The 16,290-nt window shown below is 41.7% G+C and overlaps 1 protein-coding gene and 1 pseudogene across 2 annotated transcripts in view; both read right to left on the bottom strand.

Annotated features, from left to right (window-relative positions):
• The window catches only part of LOC138171596 (O-acyltransferase like protein-like), a 174,881-nt gene that overhangs the window by 56,254 nt on the left and 102,337 nt on the right, over positions 1–16,290 (bottom strand). The gene's annotated exons all lie outside the window — the stretch shown is intronic.
• Positions 5,290–7,383, bottom strand: LOC138171587 (NEDD4-binding protein 2-like 2 pseudogene; annotated as a pseudogene).

The following is a 16,290-nucleotide window of genomic DNA, read 5'->3' on the forward strand; positions in this document are numbered from 1 at the left end:
TTCTTCTTCTTCTTCTTCTTCTTCTTCTTCTTCTTCTTCTTCTTCTTCTTCTTCTTCTTCTTCTTCTTCTTCTTCTTCTTCTTTCTCCTCCATTATAAGCTCTCTTTCTCTTCTCTTCATTTCCCCCCTTTAGTCTCTCAGTTCCTCCACTTATTGTCCTCATACTTAAAGGGCAGACACTAGTTCATCTAACTTTCTCTCTTCTGCTATCTAGCTCCAACACTGAATATTTTTGTGTCTTGAATGATACTCCAGTATAATTCTCTTCAGCATCTCTAATTCATTTACCTTTGCTGTCAACCAATGACTTCACCTCAGTGATTTTCCTAGGAAACATTCATCAAGAAGACCACATTCTTCATTTATTGTACAGGAAATAAATTTGCAACTGAATTAAGTTTACCAAAAGACCAGTGGGGCTTGACCATTAATACTTGATGAAGCCAGTTTGGTTGTAGACCCTCCCTAGATGTCCAGGGCCAAAGCAGACCTCAGTGATCTAGCATAGCCTGTGCCTGACCAAGGCAAACTTGTTTCTATGCTGGCCCCTGTTTGTGGATAACATTGGGGATGGATCTGGAGACTTCAGACCATCCTGGAAGTGAGTTGCTACTCAATGATCTACTAATCTCAAAATGTTATGAGCCTCCACCAAAGGCCACTAGCAAAAGGATCAGCCTGCTAATTGGAATCAAGCCTGACTTCCACCTTATGGATGGGGAGCGGCACAAATAGAATAGCATTGGGAATTGGGGATTCAGCGGTTTTCTGAGTCCAAATCTAGACTTTTCCCATATACCTCCCAGTATGATGGGCATGACCTTCTGGGGAACAAAAAGCATTAAAGACCTAGGAATGCCAAAATGAGCCTTGTGTGCCTTTTAAGACATGGTATAAGTGGGAGTTATTCTTATTATCTTAAAAATGAATGATGTCCTTGAGTTATTAAACAAGAGGATAATGAAAAACTATGTTATTAAGCCACTTTATATTCTTGATGAATTTTGAAAACATCATATAAACCTTGTTATCCTATCAGCTCTTAAAGCTGCTTAAAAAAAAACGATTTCATATCTCCTTTGTATTTCCTAATTTGTGATTATTACCCAGCTTTAGATTTTCCTCAATTCTATTCAAGTTTCCTTAAACAGGCAGGCAAGACACTCTTCCCTTGCATTGATCTCTGTAGTGCTGCCATCTTGTGGTGCTTGAGCTTATGCACCTAAAGGTTTTGTTTTTGTTTTTTCCCCATGGATCAAATGAAAATATTTTGCTGTTTAAAAACTAAATAGAAGGGGCGGCCAGGTGGCTCAGCGAGTAAGAGCACCGGCTCCAGTGTCGGGATGACCTGGGGATCAAATCTGGGCTCCGATACTCAGCACCACACCCAGATATCACTGGCCATGTAACCTTGAGCAAGATACTTAACCCCGATTGCTTAAAAAGAAAAAAAACTAAATAGAGAAGATGCTGGCGTCCTCCACTGGAATAGAGAATGAATATGGCGTGTCTTAATCTAAATCCATAGCAAATTCATGAATTCCTAGAGTTGGAAACGACTTCAGAGGTAATCTTTGGGTTGGTAATATCTCCCAATTGCCTTTTCAATTGTTCTCTTTACTCTAAATTAAACAAACAACATTCTCCCCTGCTTTGGCTTCCCTCTCTTGCTCTGTTCTCTCTCTCCTTTACTCTGTGTCTTGTTTCCATATCTTCTCTTTCTTTTCCTCCTGCCATGTTACCTCACCTATTTAGTCCTGAAGTCATGGGTTATTGCCAACCTATCCCCAAAGTGGGAATTCCCTCTCCAACCTCTCTGACAAATGGGCATCCAGCATCTACTTCAAGTGACAAGAAACTTAAACTTCCTTCAGAGGCAGTTCATTTCATTTTTGGACAGCTCTGATTGTTGGAAATTTGAGGACAGTCTCCTTTCTCTTGGCCCACTCCCCATATAGCCCTACATCCTTGTTCCTTAAAGGACTACGCTCAATACCCTATGCCTTCTTTGGCAGGTTTAATCTCCTCACCATCCTGGTCATACTTTTCTGGATGACAGAAGATTGAAGTTGTTCCTTTAATCGATGCTATACCAATTTGGGGAGGAGAAAAATTCAAAACATTGAAGTTATTAAAGCTGCATAAGCACCTTGAGGGAGAAACAGGAAGTTGCATGTATAGGTAAGTCAAACTACAACCACCTCAACCACCACCTACCTGCCTTCAGACCCTGAGGGATACAGTGCAGGTAAGCTCAAGAGCCCTAGGAATAGCAGCATCCCCCAGCGTCCAGTCCAGTCCCCATAGGCATCATCCAGGGAAGTGACCCTTGTGGAGGTATGACCTGGCAGCTGCCTCCTCAGGGGCCACAACTACTTAAGATACAGAGAACAGAGTTCTCACCAGTAAAGTCCTTAGCACTGTCAAATGTCCCAGCATCTGAAATGGATATGATTTTATCAGTGGAAATAACATTAAAGAAGAGGCATTACCGTGTGTCTTGCCCAGGCACCCTAAAGACCATGGGGCCTTTCCACTTAACTGGAGCTAAACTTCCTCTTGTAATGTGTTGTCTCCTATTAGCATGTGAGCTCCTTGACAGCAGGGATTGGCTTACTTTTCTGCTTTTTTACTTCTACTTTTTCCTACATCGATCTCCTGTACGTATTACAGTACCTGGAAGAAAATAAATGATTAAAAATGTTTTTAGGAAAGGATTGGGTGCTAAAATGGCAGTATGAAAAGTTGTAAAGGTTTTTGTAGAATCTCCTACATATACTCTGAAAAGAGTAAAAAAAATGTCAAATTGAATGATGCTCAAAAAATTTAAGAAGAAATGTTAGTAAGCTCCTTCATCTAGCCCAGGTCTTCATATAAAAGACAGCCAGGAACCGCACATGCTAGAAAAGGTGTGAACTCAGATAAACAATTCAGAGCTTCCAGTAGCACCTAGACCCGGGAGGCTCAAGATGATCAAAGCCTGTAGTTGTGGCAAAACTTGGGAACTTGACTTGGGAAGGAGACAGAAGTCCATAGCGACTTTGATTCTTATCACCAGTTTTATCAACTTTTTCCTGATGGTCTCTAATCTGTCAATATCTTGTTTAAAGTATGGTGTCCACAGATGGCCATAGTGTTAACACATGTGGTCTGCCCCGAGCAAAGGAAGAGTACAGGGGAGCTATTGCCTAATCTGATCCCTGTTGTCATTTGTTGTAATTCAATTATTTCCAGTCATGATCCCATTTGGGGTTTTCTTGGCCAGTGTACTGCAGTGGTTTGCCATTTCCTTCTCCAGCTTATTTTACAGATGAGGAAACAGAGGCAAACAGGGTTAAGTGACCTGTCCAGGGTCACACAGTTAGTAAATGTCCATGGCCAGCTTTGAACTCAAGAAGATGGATTTTATTGACTCCAAGCCCAGCACTCTGTCCACCTAGATGCCCCATTCTGATTTCTACCCTTCCGAAATTATTTTCGTTTTTATTATTCTCACTCATCTCCTATAATGGAAATTCACATAAAAAATGACCCCAGGACAAGTTTTTATCCCATCGGAATGGTGGCCCAGCCGATGGGAGCTGCTTCCCTAGAGCATGAGCAGCATGTGCTGCCCTCTGCCAGCCTACATGGGGCGTGATGAAGCATGCTTCTTTCAATGTGTTCCGGCCCTTTCTGGTCCTCTCACCTCAGGATGAAGAGGAACATTTTGATTAGCTTCAGAACTCGGACTGAAGATGTATCCAGAGACACTGACCAGCCAGTGTTTTCTCTTTGCAGCAGAGGGCAGCAGTTAAGTCCCACTGACTCCCAGCGGGGAGAGACGCCTCAAACCTTTACCGCTCAGGCAGCCGCCATCTGGCACATGAGCACATTACCCCGATGCTGCTTCTTTCTCTTTTCCATCAGTAGATAAGCATTTATTAAGCACCTACTCTTGGCCAGTCACTGTGCTAAGTTCTGGGGATACAAAGAAAGGTTAGAAAAAATAGTGCCTGTCCTCAAGGAGCTTTTGATCTAAAGGGGAAGACAACATGCAAATAACTTTGTATATGTAACCTCTATAGCAAAGCCAATTGGATGGAACTCTCCTTATTGGAGGAGATGAATTCCTTGCTTCAAAGAGGACTGGACCTAAAGAGTCCCACAGGGGCACTGGCTGAGAACTGAAGCCCCCCACCTATTATGCAGGGCAGGGCATTTATCTCTACCAGGAAGGAGATATATATCCCAACTGGTTTTGGGACAGAAGTTACATACAAACAACATAACTTGGAGATAATTAACAGATCAGAAGCACTTAGCATCAAGAGGGTTTAGGAAAGACTTCTTACAAAAGCTAGGATTTTAGCTAAGACTTTAAGGAGGCCAGTAGGTAGAGATTAGTCAGTAGAGAATGGTGAGCATGAAGGATATCCAAAGAGTCAGGAGATGGAGTATTTTGTGTAAAGAAGGAAGGGAAGAAACATGCATTTATTAAGTGCCTACTGTATGCTAGGCCCTGTTATAAATACTGTGTAATTATGATTTTCATATTAATCAATATATGTGTAATGATTATACTAATAGATCAGAGTTTTAGAATCGCCTTATCTTGAGTCAGACTTACAATGCAGCTTGACATGATCAATCAATCTTTGATAACACTCACAATCACTGGCATCCTTCTGTCTGCATACCTTAAGTGAACCAAATTAAAGATTGTAGAACCTGTTCCTGTCACAGAACTCTGGTCCTACGTAATGACCCGCCAAGGAACAACCCCAAGGACTTGAGCAGTACTGCTCTCACAGCACTCCAGAATCACTGTATTGTTTTCCATTTGTGGGTTGTTCTGGGGAACCACTCAAGACCCGGAAAACATTGTTTGTGAGCCTTCCCCAAACCCTTCCTGGTGATTTATGTATATAATGTCTGTCGTCACTTCAGCAAGGTGAACTTCTGATCTGGAGAATTCTCTATTTGCAAATCTGTTCCTCATAATGAAACTAATTAATTAAACCACTCCCTGCTTACTGGCCTGCTGTTTTGTCATTCGCAGGTTAGAGACTGGCTCACTAAAATCCTGTTAATAATGCTATCTCATTTGATCCTCACAACAACACTGAGAGGTAGGGGCTATTATTTTAGCCCCTTTTTACAATTGAGGAAACTGAGGCAGATAGTAGTTAAGTGATTTGCCCAGGGTCTGAGACTGGATTTGAACTCTTGTCTTTCTGACTACAAGCCCAGTGCTCTATCCACTGTGCCACCTATAGACCTGTATCTAGGAGGCCAATTATATATATATTTTACAATTTATATACTACTTTTTATTTACATTTTAAAATTTAAACAGTTTTCTGGGAACAAACTCTGTGAGGTAATGATGGTTCTTTTTTATTAGACTTGAACCTATTTAAAAACCTCCAGAAAGTTTCAATGCTTGTTTTTTAAGGGGAAGTCACAAGCTCATTTTAGTTGAAAGCAGACTGATTATTAGTTATTTTGCAACATCAAAGTGATTCCATGAGTCTACACAGCCTCCCCACCTCTGTCTTCGAAGTCTCTCAGACCTTCTATGTGGAGGTTCCACTGAATTCATTACAATAGAGATGGACATTTTGTACTCATAATGATCCAACATCTGTGCAATCCTTTCACGAGACACCCCATGTTTATTCCTCTTTTCTAATTCATCAGGATCAAATTCCCACCATGTTTCAGGTTCATGGAACTCCACTCGGTGTCCTTTGCCTATAGCCATTTCCACATAAGGTTTCATTTCCCAAGCTTGGGTATTAGTGTTATCTATTATAACTGGAGATCTTCCCTGATCAATAGCTTTCTTTGCTCTGCTCTGGTTCCAGTCATGGGCATCACCAAGTTGTCTAACATTATATGTATACCCATTTCGATGCCGAAAATAATCATCTGTGCTGAAGACGATGCCACCACGATTCTGACCAAGCAGAACACGAGACAATGTTGTTTTCCCTGAACCAGGTAGACGTCTTAAAAGGATAAGTAGCCTCTTTAGCTTTTCTTCTTGGAACTGCTGTTTATAAGCCTGTCTGTTTTCTCCATCTGGAATAGAGAAGGGTCTTCCCAAGATTCTTCTCTCATTTCACAGAAACCATTATTTTCTCACCCATCTTGTTCACTGTGGCCATTTCTAGAGGTCTGTATGATACTGTTCCTGCCATCACAATCAGAATATCTGTTAGTCTGATCATTTGTCAGGCAATTCCAATTTGTGGTGCCACTGTTTGCATTATATCCATTGTACATTTCACATAATTTAACATCCTGAGCATGGAAAACATTTGGAGGTGGAGATGGAGAGGGAGAGGGATTAAATCTTTGAAAATTTAAATGATAATTGAACCCAGAAGGAAAAAGACCATGAGGAACTAAAGGGGATTCCACTGGTTGCCATTCAGGCCTAAAGGAAGGAACTGGATTGTTCAAAAACATAGGTTCCCCTTGTCCATGAACTGGATATTCAGTGTTCCGACCAAGCGGCTCATTACTAACATACTGCTCATCACCAGGGGCTGAATGCATAGTATCAAACCAAGTATCTTTCTTTTCTTCATCAGATTTTAAACTGTCATTGTAATGGTCTTGATAATATAAGCTAAATTGTTCCTGAGGGGCTTTAAATTCCTGCCAATTGCCTTCCAAATCTTCTTTTTCACTCTCCAACTCCTGAATTTCTTTGTAAAATGGAGATAATTCATTGTCTCTTTTCAGTCTATTAGAAGAAGGGTTCTGTTTGTTTTGCACTCCACCAGTGACTTGTATGTGTTTTCTTTTATCTTGTTTATTTTCCTCAGGACTTTTGTAAATAGGTCCTAGGAATGCTTGGCTTGTGCTATACTCCACTTCCTCTCCACTAACTGGGGTGTCTACCTTGTGATTTCCTTCCATTCTATTTTCTTTAATATTTCCAGAGACATAAGTACAGTTATTTCTAGATACTTCACTGATGTTCATGGATACTACTGTGGGATTTGCATATTGTAAGCCTTCTGAAAGAAATGATTCAATATTATCTGGTCTATTATAAGAGATTACATCCCCCAAAAGTTTCAACAAAACTGTAGTTTCAGTCTTGCTCTCCTGAGTTTTTCCATTTTCCTTGTCATCAAAGATGGACAAAGGTATCCAGTTGTTCTCTGTTTTCTCTTAGGAGGTATGAAAATGGTCACCACCATCATGGAATATAGTATAAGTCTCTTCTGTTGATTTCAGTTTTTTATCGCATGTTTCACTTGCTAGGTTTTTTTTTTTTTTTACCATGGTCTCCCAAAGAATTAGCTTAATTTTCACAATAATGCATCCGTGAGAAAAGAGAAAAGCAAGCCCCGGGAGGTCTCCACTCTCGGAGCTGCCGGAGGCCGTGAGGTTCACTCCTCGGCCCACAGCGTTGATCCTCTCTCGCAAGATGGTGACTGCCTAGGAGGCCAATTATAGCAGATGGCAATGGTTCATGAAGTATAAAAAGCCCCAGAAAGGTGGGGATCCAAACAGAGAATCAGTATTTGATCCTGGAGGTAATAGGGAGCCACTAGAGTTTATTGAGCAGCAGAGTGACATGGACAAACCTGCACTTTAAGAAGATGATTTTCTTTCCTGCTTTAAGTAAAGAGGTATCAGAATAGTCCGTGACTTTCTGACCTTCAGTAGGTGGGAAGAGCAGGCTGTCAGAGCACCCGCAGAGAACTAACATCCAGGCCAGAGTCTGCAGTCTATAAGCACAGCCCTAAAGAGTGACTTACTTGATTTAGCCCAGCTGAAATGCCAACTCAGCTGGGAACGAACAGATTTTGAAAGTGAGGTTAGTGGAGCAAATACCTTGTAGAAACTACTTCAAGTTTGAGAAGACTCCTCCCAGGGTTCAAGGTAGTGTAGGAAAAAGTGTGCCCACAGGGGCAAGGGGGAAAGTTTGTACTTCAACTCTTGCTATAACTTCTCAGTTAAATATCCATTCATAAAAACTCATTGATGTTAATCATTTAAATGATCCTGGGAAAATTTTTAAACTCTATCCCTAGGAGGTATCAACTATGTAAGAGAGACAATCAATGACAATGACTTATTAGTGCAAGTGGGAATTGAGATAGATATCCCTGCAGCCTCTATTAGGGCTACACCTATAGTCTGTTTTCTTTATTCTTAATGTGTCACAGATTACTATGTAGGTGGATAAGGTCATGGCTTTTTTTTGGTCACTGAATAAAAAAGTCCATCTTCGGTAGGCCCACCAAAAGCATCTTCAGTCCAAATCCACCAGCAGAAAGGACAATGAGGATCCCATATGCCCCATTCTATCCCCAAGAAACTTGCTTTCTGAGATGTTTTGATAGTTTGAGAGCTTTTCATTCCATGTAGTTTTGAGATGATGAGTGCTTGGTAAGGCGATCCCTATTAAAAATTGTTCCTAAATATTTATAAGTCAATGATATGTCTAAGCACTAGTGGGCAATAGTTTTGTCTGTAATAATGTGCTCATTTTGGTAGTTAATTGATTGAATTCTCAAGGACATTTTGTGGTTTGTTATTGAAGTGTGTGAATTTTTCATCTGTTATTTTAAAAGGATTGTAAACTTCTGGAGTATAATTCTTGCCACTTGATAATGTCTTTCAAAGTATCCAGTAGGTACTAAATTTTTGCAACCTGCCATACATGTCACATGGCACAGTTTCTACAATTTCTTTGCAAAATATACATTGATTTATAAATTTGGGTTCCTTAAGAATCACCTTTTTAAAAAAATTACTGAAAAGAATAAACTAGTCTTGTATCTCTCCCATCAAACCCACTGTTTCTGTAAACAAATCTGCATGACATCAATTTGCTCTTCACTTCTTTGTTGACATATTATTGATGGAGTTCATGTGGATGTTGTCATGGAAGGTCTTTAGCAGATTCTTTGCTAGAACTGTGTGTGTCCCATTTCTAGTCTTGGTTTTCATTCCATTCCAGGCATTTCATAGACTTCATGCTAAAATATTTTTAGCTACATTTGACTTATGTATATATATTGAATACATACATATATATGTATATATATTCAATAGAATGTGAGCTCATTTAGAGCAGGGACTGTCTTGGTTTTGTGTTCATATTTCCAGCTAGCACAGTGTCTTGTATATGTTGCTAACTCATTTTTTGGTTGTGTCCGACTCTTTGTGACTCTATTTGGAGTTTTCTCAGCAGAAATACTGGAATGGCTTACCAGTTCCTTTTCCAATTTGTTTTACAAATGAGGAAACTGAGGCAAACAGGGTGAAGTGACTTGCCCAGGGTCATACCGTTAGGCTCTGAGGTCAAATCTGAACTGAGGAAAATGAGCCTTCCTGACTTTGGGCCCAGATGCCCCTGTCTTAAACATAGTAGACGTTTAATAAATATTTGTTGAATTGAATTGGATTTATTCTACCTGTAGGGAGAGTAAGGCTTTTGTTACTGGTAAGAATGCAGAACAAAGACAGGAATATAAAACAGAGTAAGCTGGGCAGAAGTCACTATCTCCTTTAACCCTTTCTGCTCTTGCTCCAAGTTGACTTACTTCTTCATTTTGGCAACCAGGAACATTACAGGGCTTGAAAAGAACTTTGTCGCCTAGGTTCCTCTGCAGATTTGCTAAGAGAAATCCCTGGCATGTTTTAAAGTAAAGCTGAAGAACAAGCAGGAGGCATTGCACAGAAATTTCTAACCCCCAGTAGGAAAGGGGAAGAGGATCAGGTAACCAGACCTGAGGGGGAAAAAAGAGGAAAAGCGCTTCAAAGGAGAGGCAATCCTAGCCCACAGGCTTCTGCTGACCTTTGCTGGCTGCCAGGCTGCCTGCAGTAAAATAGCCTTAGACTATGACTGAAAATGCTCAGCCCTCTCTCTCAGAAGGAGGTCGTTTAAAAGCTGCCTCTGGGCAGATGGAAGGGGAGAGCACCAGAAGCCTTAAAGAGACTGTATAGAGAAAGACCAGCAGATGGTAGCAGAGAGCGATTGAACTGTGAAACCCAGAAGAAGAGGTGTCCAGCAGAGGGCAGCGCTGCAGAATGTAACCGCAGCACAGGACCCTAGTTCCATGATGAAAGTCACTTGCCTAATGACCACGGTCATCCTGCAGCATCCAAAGTGTGAGTGGTCCCAAATGCCCAAGGGCCCTGGTCAAATGTAGTGCCTGAATATGTGGCCCACACCACCGGCGGCAGCATGGGGGAAATCTTTCTTGTATTCATCTTAGGCTTTTTAATTAAATGTCTTGCTTTGAAAGTGTGCATCTTCTGACTGGCTGGTAAAAGAAACACATCCATGGGATGCTCCATGAGCTCTGGTTTGGAGTAGATACTGACCTGACGTACAATGTGGCTTAAAGCCAGAACAGCATTCAAAGGGTCCCACTTGTGTATGTGTACACTTGCATGGGCACATGCTAACTCATATCAATCTTTTCACTTTGAAATTACATTTTGCCCCAAATCTAGTAGGGCAGAGGGGCCATCTCCAGTCATCCTGATCTATATCTGGCCACTGGACCCAGATGACTCTGGAGGAGAAAGTGAGGCTGGTGACTTGGCACAGCCCTGCCTCACTTCAATCCAATTCTCTTGAATGCCATTACATCATCTCCCTGATATCATGGTTGTCTCTGAGGATGAAGGATGAAGGATGAAGAAGAAAAAGAAGAAGAAAGAGGAGGAGGAGGAAGAAGAAGAAAAAGAAGAGGGAGAAGAAGACATGTGTCGTTCTGCCTTCCTTCTGGTATCTATAACATTATGCTGTCTGCTTCCAAGCAATGGGTTTATCATCTTCTTCCACCAACCACACTTAAAAAACAAACACGCAGTATAACTGGGGTTTCTTTAGCATTTTTTCTGACAATTTTTCTTAGGTTTGTAACATTATCTCGATTTTGGTCCCACTCTCTCAGCCGCAGAACTGGCACATCTTCTTCCTTCCCCCCAAACCCCCCCATCCCAGGGTTCTTCCATACCCTGAGGGGGACGCAGTAAGGCTCTCTTCTTTGCTGTTAGCTTGAGACCCCACTAACTGTGTTCTCCTCCTTTAGGAAGCCCTTGATTCCATTTAACCACTTAACACCAGATAATTTTTTTTTTACGCCAGATAATTTTTTTTACAAAGGAATATTTCATCCAAAAATACAAGATAGAAGAATATTTCATCCAAAAATACAAGAACAAAGTACAAACATTTCTCCAAGCACCTCATAGACACCATCTCCCCTATACCACTCTGGTGAGAAGGGTGTAGGTTCACAACTTGGCTCAGTTCCGACATAGTCCCACCAAGTTCATGTCCAAAGGTAGCAATCCTATTGGCTTCTGCTCTGCTGGCACCTGAGACCCTTGCTCCCCAGGCATTGCTTCTGGGCTGGATGCAACAGTGACCTAGATTTCTAAACTCCCAGAGACTCTATTCTCTGTACCTAGAATGGAAGGCAATGAATAAAAAGATCAAGGAATCAGGTCTTTTTCTCTGACTGGAACTGGGAGACATAAAAACTGGGGGAAGGAGGAGAAAGTGGTGCCCATGGCTTCTCCCCTTAAAACATGGTTATCTCACAGAGAGCATTTAGTGAAGAAGTCACTTTGCTGCCTCAAATGAAAATGCAAGAAAAGCATTTTCCGGCCAATGGCATCTTGGGCTTTTTTTGAAGATGCTGAGAGTTCCAGTTATACAGTCGATGGAAAAAGGCTCTTCCCACTTACGTGATAGGACAATACAGAATTTCCACACATGCTCTAGTCTTCCTGATTTTTCCAGAAGTCGATCACCACTATCTTCTACCCGGATAAGTTCATCTTAGCAAAGTCATGGCAACTGCCCAAGTGTCAGCTCCCATGACACTCTCCCCTCCCTTGAGAAATGTGCTATCTATCCTTGGCCAAAGAGAGAGGGTACGTTTTGAACAAATTATCTCTGTTCCCAGTTCAGTACTCTGGTGTCTCTAGGGTAGCACAGGCATTGTCTTTTCTCTTGCTTCTCTAATTCCACACAGTAACAAGTCTAAAAACAGCTAATACAACACAATCTTCTGCAGTTCCACAGGCACAGTTGAAAAATCACAATTATCCCTAACACACAAGGCTTTGCATATCCAATGAACAAATGTTTTACAAATATTATTCCTTACTTAGTGCTTAACATATGCCTGATTTGGTGCTCAAATGACCTTCTTCAATACAAAAGCAAAAAAAAAAAAAGAAGAAAGGAAGAAAAGAATGAGGAAAAGGAAAAAGGGAGGGAGGAAAAGAAGGAATGATGGAGGAAGAAAGGAAGGAGGGAGGAAAAGGATGATGGGAGGGAGGAAAAAAGAAAGGGAGGAAGGAAGGGAAAGAGGGAGAGAGAAAGGAGGGAAGAAAGAAAGAAGAGAAGAATTAAGGAAGGGAAAGAGGGAGGGAAGGAAAAAAAGGAAGGAAGGAAAGGAGGGAAGGAAGTAAGGAAGGGGTGCTTGCAGGTCCATAATTCTTTGTATTCATCTCTGATTTTGTGCCCTTGCCCTTCTGATCACATTCTTTTGAGGCAACTCTGATGTAGTAGAAAGAGCCCTGAATGTGGGTTAGAAGACTTGGGTTTGATTTCTGGCTCTGACCATTACAAGCCATGCTGGACAGTCAGTCATTCAACAAGCATTTATTAAGAACTTACTATGTGTCTGACACTGTGTTAAAAGTTGGACACAAAAAAAAATGCAAATACACAGATAATTGTACATATAAGATAAATCCAAGGTGAATGGGAGGTCATTTTGGAGGGAAGGTGCCAGCAGTCATGGGAGGAGGGGGACTGGGAAAGGCTTCTTGTAGAAGGTAGAATTTGAGGGAAGTCAGGAGGTGGAGATGGGGAGGGAGACCATTCCAAGCATGGGGGGAAAGGGCAGGAACCAGTGAAAATGAATGGAATCTGGCAAGGAAGAGCAGCAAAGCCAGTGTCATGGGCTCAGAGCATGTGGAAGGGAATGAAGTGTAAGAAGACTTCTAATCTTCTAACAGAACAGGCTCGGTTATGAAGGACTTTAAAAGGCAAACAAGGGATTTCCTATTTAATCCTGGTCCTTATAAGTAGCCACTGGAATTTATTGATTAGAGGAATGACACGATCAGACCTGTGCTTTAGTAAAAATCTTTGGCAGCTGAGTAGAAAATGGAAGAGAATGGGGAGAAGTTTGAGACAGGAAGACTAACCAGCAGGCTACTGCAATAGCCTGTGTGACCATGGCCTGTACAAGAGTAGTGGCTGTGTGAATTCAGAGGAGATGGGAGCAAATGTTTTGTGAAGGCAGAAACAAGCAAGACCTGGGATCAGATTGGCTATGTGGGGTGGGTAGGGGTGAAGAATTGAGGATGACACTGAGCCTGTGATCCTGGGTTACAGGAGGAGGGCAGTGCCTTTGACAGTAACAGGGGAGTTTGGAAAAGGGAGAGACAATGATGGGCACATCATAATTTCTCTGACTCAGTTTCTTCATCTATAAAATGAGGATAGGGCTATTGTAATGATCAAATGATATTATGTTGGCAGAAGGAAAGCTCTTGTTATTCCTTTAAAATTTATTATCAGAGAGCTCCCTATATAGCATGGAATCATGCATAATTATCTGGTCATTTCTAGAACAACTTTTCCTTTCTGGGTCATGTTCCTTTTGGAATCTCAGGCCATAGGATCAAGCCCATATTTCCACTAAATTTTTTGAAATCTACTTTCCTAAGGTCTAACATACATGTCTGGCTAAGATGGACATTCTCTTTTTTTTTTTTAACTATTAACAATTTCCAAATTCCTACTGGTGGTTTAAAGACTTTAAAGTTCTATTGATGTTGTCGGTGCTTTAGCTGTCAGTTTTTTTTAAAGGCCCTATCTGAACTTTAGGGTGCTCATTTGTAAATTGGAAACGTTGCCTAATGTCTCCTTTTCCACCTTCCCAGAAACTCCCATGGGGATGGGAGCTGCAGGCAAATTCAGCTATCACAATTCCGGTAGAGTGCCCTGGACAGACTCCTCTCAGACAGCCCTCATCAGTTCAGGTGCTCTTCCCTCTGGCTTTCCCTTCCCCTTCTTCCCCCACTAACAAGTCTTGCAGTGAAATGGAGAACAATGATTGACACATGCTTTGCAGCTAAATCCCAAAGTCCTCTGCTCCACTTCATATTTTCTGCTGCTAGGCTCTCTAGGAGGGGCTAGGTGGCACCATAGTGCATAGAATGCTAGCCCTGGAGTCCGGAAGACTCATCTCCCTGAGGTCAAATACAGTCTCATTTACTAGCTGTGTGACACTGGGCAAGTCACTTCACCATGTTTGCCTCATGTGTAAAATGAGTTGAAGAAGGAAATAGCAAACCACTCCAGTATCTCTGCCAAGAAAATCCCAAATGGGATGACCAAGAGTCAGATATGACTGAAAAATGACCAAATGAAAGCAAGACTTGTGTAATAGCATACGAAGGGAAGCTAAATAAGTCAGAGAAGGAAGAAAGAAGATGAGAATGTATCAGCAGGAGAAGAAACAGTGTAAGGTCATTAGAACACTATGGGACTAGGGATAAAGAGGGATATAGGAATTGCTGTTTGCATGGGGAAATTCCCCCAACTCCTGAAACCACAAAGTCAGGTGAGAAAAAGAACAGTTGACTATAGCTCCACAGATTTATTTAGGAATGTCAAGAAGTATACAGATTGATAATTCAACTGTTAGGCTACCATGTACACTCCAGGCACCCACCTTCAGAAATAAGGTAAAGCTGGTAAAGCTCAGCAGTGTTTACCATGATTCAGAGGAGCTATGCCATACATTGGCTGATCCTCTATTAGGGGGAAGATATAACATATTGTAGTGGTGACGAGTGAAGGGGTGTTTTGTTCTGGGAAGGTGGAAAGTTGGGGCAGGACAGTGAAGAGGGGAGAAGGCACACCTGATGTGGCAGAGATGGGATGGAAAGCTGAAGTAGATATGATGTGTAGGGCCAGCTGTTAGAGAGAGTGAGTTAAGTGGGCTTCTTCACACACCAACCAACTAGGTTGGGTCCTAGGGAAGGAGCTCCAAAGATAAGTGAATTCACTTCTCCAGGGACTGGGGCATATATTTAGCAAGAGTGTGGTGTGGAGGTCTGGGTCTCCAGTCCAGTATGGAGGGTCCTGGTCCAAGAAGGGAGGAGCAGGTCAGCAGACACAGGCAGATGACCAGATGAGAGGACGGCTGACTGAATGAGATGTGTAACTCAAGCATAGATACTCAATGGCCACAAAATGCCCACTACTCCATTTCCTAACCTCTCACACCTCCCTTTACTCCCACCTCTCTACAGAAAACCAGTATCTGCCTCTTGGAGGGAGGGTTTGAGATGCCTTATATATTTTAAGAAATCCTAGTGGAAAAAGACCTTAAATTTAGGCCTCTATTCTGAGAACAAGGATTTTGAGACCCAAATGCACATCTCTCCATAACTACTGACTTCCCTACCATGCTGTACCATTCTCTGGACACAGGGCAATTTAAACACCATAAATCTGCCCACTGTCCAAAATGACGACACATTTATTTTTTATATTTGCATTTACTTAACTTGTGTATGTGGGTATTTTCCCACATAGAAGTGTGAACTCATTATTGTTATTGTTCAGTCACGACTCCATTTAGGGTTTACTTGGCAAAATGGCTTGCAATTTCTTTCTCCAACTCACTTTGCAGATGAGGAAACTGAAGCAAAAAGGGTTAAGTGACTTGTTCAGGGTCATACAACTAGTAAGGATCTGAGGACAGATTTGAACTCAAGAAGAGACTTTCTGCCTTCCTGTTGACACTCTATCCACTGTGCCACTTAGCTGCCTAAACTCTAGGCAAGGAATATTTCTTTTTGTCTTTTTACCCTCAAAGTTTAACATAGTACCCAGTACACAGTAGGCACTTAATAGATGCTTGTTGAATTGGATGAATTTAATTCCTGATGCCCCTAAATGAGCACCCAGGGAGCTCTAATCAATAGTTCATTCCCCCAGTCACCAGCAAGAGTTGTGGAGGGAATGTTTCTCTGAGACCACCAATACCTGCATCTCTCTTCCCATTCCAGCCCTACACTGACTGATCTCTTGAGAAAGAGCCTTTATGGACTAAGTCCTGGCTGGACCTTCTTCTTCTTCTTCTTCTTCTTCTTCTTCTTCTTCTTCTTCTTCTTCTTCTTCTTCTTCTTCTTCTTTCTTCTTCTTCTTCTTCTTCTTCTTCTTCTTCTTCTTCTTCTTCTTCTTCTTCTTCTTCTTCTTCTTCTTCTTCTTCTTCTTCTTCGTGT

This window comes from Petaurus breviceps, unplaced genomic scaffold (assembly GCF_028583685.1).
Source record: "Petaurus breviceps papuanus isolate PSGF00001 unplaced genomic scaffold, PetGlider_PUasm1.0 128, whole genome shotgun sequence".
NCBI lineage: Eukaryota > Metazoa > Chordata > Mammalia > Diprotodontia > Petauridae > Petaurus > Petaurus breviceps.